The sequence below is a fragment of the Felis catus genome, chromosome D4, assembly GCF_018350175.1.
Source record: "Felis catus isolate Fca126 chromosome D4, F.catus_Fca126_mat1.0, whole genome shotgun sequence".
Taxonomy (NCBI): domain Eukaryota; kingdom Metazoa; phylum Chordata; class Mammalia; order Carnivora; family Felidae; genus Felis; species Felis catus.
In genome coordinates, this window is record NC_058380.1 from 61,821,680 (window position 1) to 61,829,494 (window position 7,815).

The following is a 7,815-nucleotide window of genomic DNA, read 5'->3' on the forward strand; positions in this document are numbered from 1 at the left end:
GTCTGATTCCAAGTCCAAAACACTCCCCACTCTACCACACTGCCTCTCCCTTGAATGCTAAGGGATTTCAGGGTGGGAAGAGAAAAATGTCCTCTAACAAAACAAATCATGCTTATTTTCAATACTCTAGTGTAGGTTGTTGGGGCAGATTCCTAGGACTCTACTCTCCTCAAACTTCATAAATGGTAGAAAAACAGCTAAAACAAACATTAGGAAAATCATAAAAATGAGACTAAGTAATTTCAATAATCCCTTTTGCTACTGTTTTAATCCCACACAATACATTTATTTTATTTGTTTATTCACTGACATTCTGCTAACTGCAGAAGAAACTCCCAAAAGCTGAGACTAGACCAAAATAGTAGAACACTACTAATTGGTGGATCAATAAAGTACTCCATTCTGTTTGCATAAATAGACATTTTGATGGCAATCCTTTGCTTTGATGGCAACCAAAATAGATTAACTGGATCTTTAATAGATGTATATAATAAGAACAGCAGACAATATGCCCCGAAGATTGTCACTCTTGTATTCAGGCAGATGGTGGAAGTGGAGGAAGGGGGAAAGAAGGGAAAGAACATTCCTGAAGCGGCTGTTGCATGTGGGCACCATGCTGGGCACTTTACATATTTTAACTCTTCGAAGCTTCATAATAACCCTAGGTGCAATTTTACAAATGAGGAAACAGAGGCTCAGATAAGACTCAGTCCCTTCTCTTTGCCCCATGGCCTTACATTGCCTTTGAAAACGATCTGATGTGGGAGGGCTAGAGCACATGTGCATTATAGAGAAGCTCCCCGGCTCCCGATACTCCTTAGAATTCAAGTGCCATGATTCAGGAATCAGGCATGCCGCCGAGGTCACAGGTGGTACCCTTGAGACTCCTTAGCCTGTGCACACAGTAGTCCCAGAGAGCAGTAAAAGCAAAGGGTGCAGTTTTAGAGCCACTAACTGGGGAGCTAGGGAGGCAGAGAGAGAAATGCAAGATGTGAAAGATCTAGAAAACTACAAATCCATAGAAGTCAAGTATGTGTTAAGAAAAAATGGGCAGTCAAAAGCTAGGACAATGAGAACAAAGGCTGAGAAATGATGACCTCAGGATTAGGGACCAAGTCTTTATTATCCTGTAAGACAAGAAAGTTAGTAAAAGGGTGGAATTTATTTTTTTAATGATCGTAAAACATAATGATGCATTTTATGACAGGAAATTGGTAAGCATATAAAAGTATAAAGAAATTGGGCCTAGGCGGGGTGTTGGGGGTGGGGGAATCACCGTAATTCCACCCTGATGTGATTAACATTTTTTAACATTTTAGCATACTTTCTTCTAATCTTCTGGGAACTTTTTACATAGATGAAGTCATATCGAATATGCAATTTTGTATGTCATTCTTTTAAACTTTATTTATTTTTGAGAGACAGAGAGTGGAGAGGGGCAGAGAGAATGGGGGGTGGGGTGGGCAGAGGATCCAAAGAGGGCTCTGCACTGACAGCAGAGAGCTGGATGCGGGTCTTGAACTCACAAATCACAAGATCATGACCTGAGCCAATGCAGGACACTTAACCAACTGAGCCACCCAGCCTCCCCTGTGTGTCATTATTTAAATTTAACATTTTCATGAACATATGCCCAAGTCTTTACAAATTCCTATAACTGCTTAATCTTGCATTCTACTGAACCACAGACATAGAGGGTAAGGTCAACATTTTATTCTTTTTGTACACTTCCATAGAACTCAGCACAATCGTTTATAGACAGTAGATGTGCAAAAATACTTGCTGAGTGAAAATATGAACACCAGTGCACTCTCATCGGCCCTTAATTTACCAGTCCTCTCCAGCCCTGTGTCTATGGTTCATTTTATGGTACATTGTGTCTATTCTCAGGGTGTTTTATTTTTTCCGTTTCAGGCATGTGTGCCACCCCTAACTAGAAAGTATGTCCTATGAGAAAGAAAACCATGTCTTGCAATTCCTCTTATATCTTCTGTTTTCCATCTTCACCAACAGTGCCCACTATTGTGTTTGTTTTACGGAAGACAATTTAATCTCATTAAATTACAAAATAGACTGTAGCTTTTAAAAATTCAAAGAGCCAGAATACATTTGTGTTCGTGATACTTCTCCTAACACCAGGAAAGCTTTGATTTTTTTTCCCTAAGTTTCACTCCCTAGTATCAAATCCTCTTTATGCTTTCTTTCTCCCCTTCTTTTCCCCTTACAGTAGACTGAAACTATATATAGGTATGTGTTTGCGTGTATCAGAACCAGAAAATTCCCAAAGCCATAAACAACGTATAAATCAGACACTAGTTCATGATATTTCTTTCTTTGCCCTCTTGACTAGTCATCTAAACAGGATAATTCAAACTTGGGTGAAATAAATAAAGTATCCAGAACAAGGAAGGAAACATCATGCTCTGCTTTGGGATGTCCAGTAATCCTAGGAAGACTGTGTTCAGCCCAAAGACAAACACTGTAAACATAAATTAAAAGGAGAATAATGTCCATCGTGAAATTCCCAGGAAGGCGATGGGTCTCAAAAACATAAGCAATTATCAAGGGAGATGGTTTTTCATGTAGGAGATGGATTCAAGGACACAGGAACTTGTATGTCATGGAAAGTCCTTGACTTTTGTCTGTAGAAACTGGAAAGTGAATTTTGAGCAGAAGAATGACATGATAGAACTAAGGTTTTTGGAGGATCATTTTGTGGAGGATAGACTATAACAAGGCAAGAGTAGAAAGTAGACCAGGTAGGAAGCTATTGCAAAAATCCAGAATTTACAACTCCAAAGTGTAGAACCTCCACTGCGTGGAAGGCATAGTCAGGCATATGGTATGGGCTGACTCAGAAGGCTGTGTGCCATCAGAGGTATACAAGTAGAAAACCACTTGGGAAGGATATTGCAGAGGTTGGCCTTATAACCTAAAAGTCATTCGTAACATCGAGACTCCATGCTCATTGCCCATAATCTACCCATACCTTCAGGCAGCCTAATAATACCACCACTTTGCCCATAATTTATTTTATTATAAAAGCAGAACATGCTCGTTGTAGAAAATTAGAGATGAGAGATACAGGTAAATGAAAGAGAAAGAAATAAAAATATAGTCTTAGCATCCAGAGATACTCACTGTTAGAACCTTGGTATGCATCCTTCCATTACATTTTCTTGGCATATGTATCTTTAGGTAGCCAGATGATAGGAAGCACAGATTTTTTTTTCTCAACTAAATGGGATTACTATCTTTATGGGTTTTTTATAATCTTCTTTTAAAATTAAATAAATGGTAAATATGTTCCCCTGTCAATTTATGTTTTCTTCCAGAATCAGAAACCCCCTATAAATAGCCCCTATAACAGTCTTGAAGTAATGGGTAATATAAATAACACAGAAACTGGCAGAGGACACATAGTAGTAGGAGATTTTCATGATGAGATAATATCTTCCTCATGAGTGTCTCCCACCTAGGTTTAAGAGGGATATTTTGAACCATCTCCATTATAATATTTTTCAATCCTGTCCCAGTTTCAGTTTCCTTCCTTCCAGCATATAACAAGCTATATCCCATGTCAGGTGACAGGAACATAACCAGAAGAGAGTGAAGGAATACCCGTCATCCTAATTGAGCCTCAGAGGTCTCATCTGACTTTTCCCTTGTTACCTCTGGGCATCTTACAATATTAAAGCAGTCATTCATCCCATGAGCACTTAAAAGTTTCCAAATGACCCTGGGCTTTATTCATCACATTAGCACTAACAGTAACACTACGGTATTTCCTCAGATACAGCATTTGTAGATTTATTCAACAACAAATATTTATTGAGCATCTAATATGTACCATGCACAACATTTGGGATAAACCAGTGAACAAAAGAAGAAAAATCTCCGTCCTGGTAGAGCTTTCATTCATGTTGGAGAAAACAGACAGTAAGAAGTATGTTAGACGGTGGAGGTCACTACAGAAGGAAAGAAAGCAAGGAAGAAGACAAGTAGCAACATGAGGGAGGAGGAGGATTGTGATTTTAAATAATTGTGTCAGGAAAGTCCTTGACACAAAAGATTGACATAGCAGAGGGGTGAACTATGAGGGCAGTAGAGAAGAGCATTCCAGGCAGAGGCCCTAAGGTGTGAAAGTACTTAGGCATATTCTAGGAACAGTATGGAGACCATTGTGGGTGGAACAGAGTGAGGAAAAGAGTAATTCAAGATGAGGTCAGAAAAGATAGCCAGAGGCGTGGTCACATAGGACCTTGTATATATACATCATGGAAAGTCTTGAATTTTTTTTCTGAGGGAAATGGAAACCATTCATAATTATTGATCAAAGAAAAGAGACATGACATGACTTGGGTTTTTGGATAATTGTCTTGTTGAAAATAGATTGTAGAGGGCAAGAGTGGAAGCAGTAAGACCAAGTAGGAGTCTAGAGCCATACAGGAAATAGTGGCTGGGACCAGAGGGTAGTGGTGTGGGTGGGAAAAAGCAATCAGATTCCACATAAATTTTGAAGATTCAGCCTCAGGATATGGTGACAGTTTTGATATGGCGTGTGAAAAAAAGAGGAAAGTCAAGGATGTCACCAAAGTTCTTGTCCCTGGAAACTGAAAGAATAGAATTATTATTTACCTGACAGGGGAGGGAGCACTGTGGAAAGAGCAGATTGACAGGGTGGGTATTTAGGAATTCAGCTTTGGACATCTGAGTTGAACGACCATCAAAGTGGAGAAGTTAAATAAATAGTTGGATACATTCATTTGAGTCTTGGAGAGAGGTCAAGTTAGGAATTTAGGAGTTATCAGCACAAAGATGGTATCAAGAGCCAGAGACTAGAAGAGTTTACCGGTAAGTGTAGACAGAAGACAAATAGGTCCAAGAACTTAACACAGGGGCCAATATTTAGAAGTCAGAGCCTATGTGGAGGAACCAGCAAGGGGGAAAATGCATCAGATAAATACCGAGATGCATAAAGCCTTCATGCTAACTCTAGAAAAGGTATAAGTGAAAAGCTCTAAGAAAAAAGAAATTATACATCATCAGCTGGGTGACCCTGAGATATGCACGACGATATAGGACTGTAACAGTGTCCAATCTGGAGAATAAAAGAAATATTGACCAGAGCAGAGTTGATCCCTATCACTTAATGGCAACTTCAGAACTCCATTAATTCCTATTAAAGCCACTTCCAACCAATCAACATTCATAAGTAATGTATGAATGTATGAATAATGTAAATGATTGCATAATATTCCATTATATGAATATTAAATTATTTATTTATTTAAACAATTTCCAGGTTCTGGGCATTTATGTTTTTACATCTCTTAGCTATTTAAATAACACTTTAATGAACATCCTGGTAAATGCTTCTTTGCAGACAATTATTTCCTTAGAATACATTGCCATAAGTATAATTACTATATTAAAGGTAGTGTGCACTTTAAAAAGACTATTAATATATATTTTCAGATTAGCATCCATAAAGCTTACACCAATTTATATTCCCACTAACAGGGTATAAGTGTCTTATGAGTGAGATATAATAAAGCCAGCCTGTGAATCCAACAGCAGAATCTGTATGGACAGCCTTCAACTGATTTTTTTTCTACCTTCTAATATCTAGACACCCCATTGGTTCTTATTCTGGCTTTAGACCTTGGACTTGAGCTTTCAGGGTCTCCTCCCCTCTCCATCCCTGATTAAATTATTCCAGGGTTCCTTCCAGGCCCTGATCTTCCTTACCTTTTGGTGAACCCCTCCCCATTCTAGATGAGGTACAATCATTTTCCTGTTATCAGTTCAGCACACCTCGAAGTTTTGCCTCATTCAAGTGCCAGGAGCACCAAGAAAGAAAACCCACCCATCTAAGTCCCCTCACATGGGATGGGAGGAGGTATTTGGGGACCATCTGTCCTGATTGCTCATCTCCATGGACCCCTTCCAAAAGCTTGTCCACCCACTAAAGCCTTTCTTTATTCTGGCGCAAGGAGGATACTAATGTTCCCCACTCCTGAGACCCTGTCCACCTCAGTGACCTGGGTCAAGAATAGCGAGAGAGAGTGTAATCTCAATAATTACCTCGCCTGAGACTCACAATGACCCTGGGAAGTACATATATGTATATACAATCATATCACATGCACTCAAGAACTAAGAAAAGCTTCCACTTTTAAATGAAATGTCTTACTCCTCCTAAAAGAACAGTGCTTATTGAGATAAATGAAAAGAGGGCGGTTGTTTCAAATCAGTATGACTAATGTTAAAAAACAGCTGGTAAGGAATACTAGGTAATCACATACACACAAGCTACCAACTGGGAACATTACAGTGTTATACCTACCATAATTTAGTTCTCCCTCCCCATGTAGTCACTCAGAGTGGCAGCTGTGATCCTGGGCTTTGCACGTTAGAGACCATTAGGAAAAGCAGCATGATTCATCATCTTCTGCTTGTGTTATTTTAACTTAGTCATTTGGGGGCAGATCTTCTGAGGCACTAACAATAGTCTGAGACTAGATTGATTTTCTTCTTTAAATAACTTGTGGATTTTTTTAACTGTTAAAATTTCTGCCATTTCAGAGAAAGGTGCATAAAATCTTGGAAGTGGAAGGGAACATGGAGGTCACCTAGAACAATCTCTCACCTTCATCAAACTATCCTTTATAACACTCCCAGAAAATACAGACTCTCCTTGATTTCTTCTGATGATAGGAGGCTCACTACTTATAAGAGATCATTTTAATTTTTTTAGATAGTTCTCATTAGAATATTTTCTTTCATGTGTTCCTTTATAATGAATCCTTGGTTTTTCATGTTTTCTTCCAGATTAATCCAGGAAGCAATTATTCTCTTATCCACATAATACCTCTTTAACTATATTTTGCTTTGTCTTCTCATTTCTGGGATAAGCATCTGTAATTTCCCTTAATTTTCCTTTAGAATCCTCAGCATCCCAGATACTCACCTTTGATTGAGTATCTCTTGGAAAATGGCGTAAGAATTTAACATAGAGCTCTGGATGTGATCTAGCCAGGGCATAGCATGATGGCACTCTGGGCACAATGCTATTACAGATTAAAATTTAGCTTTCCTAGAAGTCATGTCACACTATTGGCCCATCTGAGTTTGCAGTCACAGAAGCCCCTGGGGTCCTTTTCAAATAGTCTGCCTTGCTCTCAGGGTGTTCCTGGTTCTATAACCCAAGGATATGCTTTTTAACCTAAATCCACTATTTTATATGTATTTAGAGCTACCAAATTTTATCTTGTAGGCTTTAACCCAACATTTCAGGTACTAAGACCATGTAACTGTCTGTATCCACTGTCCCTCCCAAATTTTCATTCTCCAAAATGTGAGGAGTGTATTCTATGACTTCATCCTTGATGATTATTCTGGGTATTCAAGGACAGAGCAGAGCATTAGAGACATCAATCCTTTAATGAATGATCTTTGAAGAAGTTTTAATAAATCACCCTGTTAAACTAGAACCTAATGGTAAAAGCGTTTACCCAACTACCAGAGAATTGCATATCTTGATGGCATTCTCATGACCCTTGACCCCCAATTTCCCACAGAATTTTTTTAACACAATAGTGCTTTGGTCCACAAAAAGGTACTCCATAGGAAGCAGCCCTTGAAACTCACCACTGTATTTCATGTGAGGATGTACTGAGCAGATGGTTTACTATATGACATATGTCCTCTTTACGAGAACCCACAGAAGTTTCTCTCTGTTCTCAGCACTGTTTTTCTTTCTTATAGACATTTTTATTTATGATGTTTCTTCTTTGCATGAACTGTTAGGAA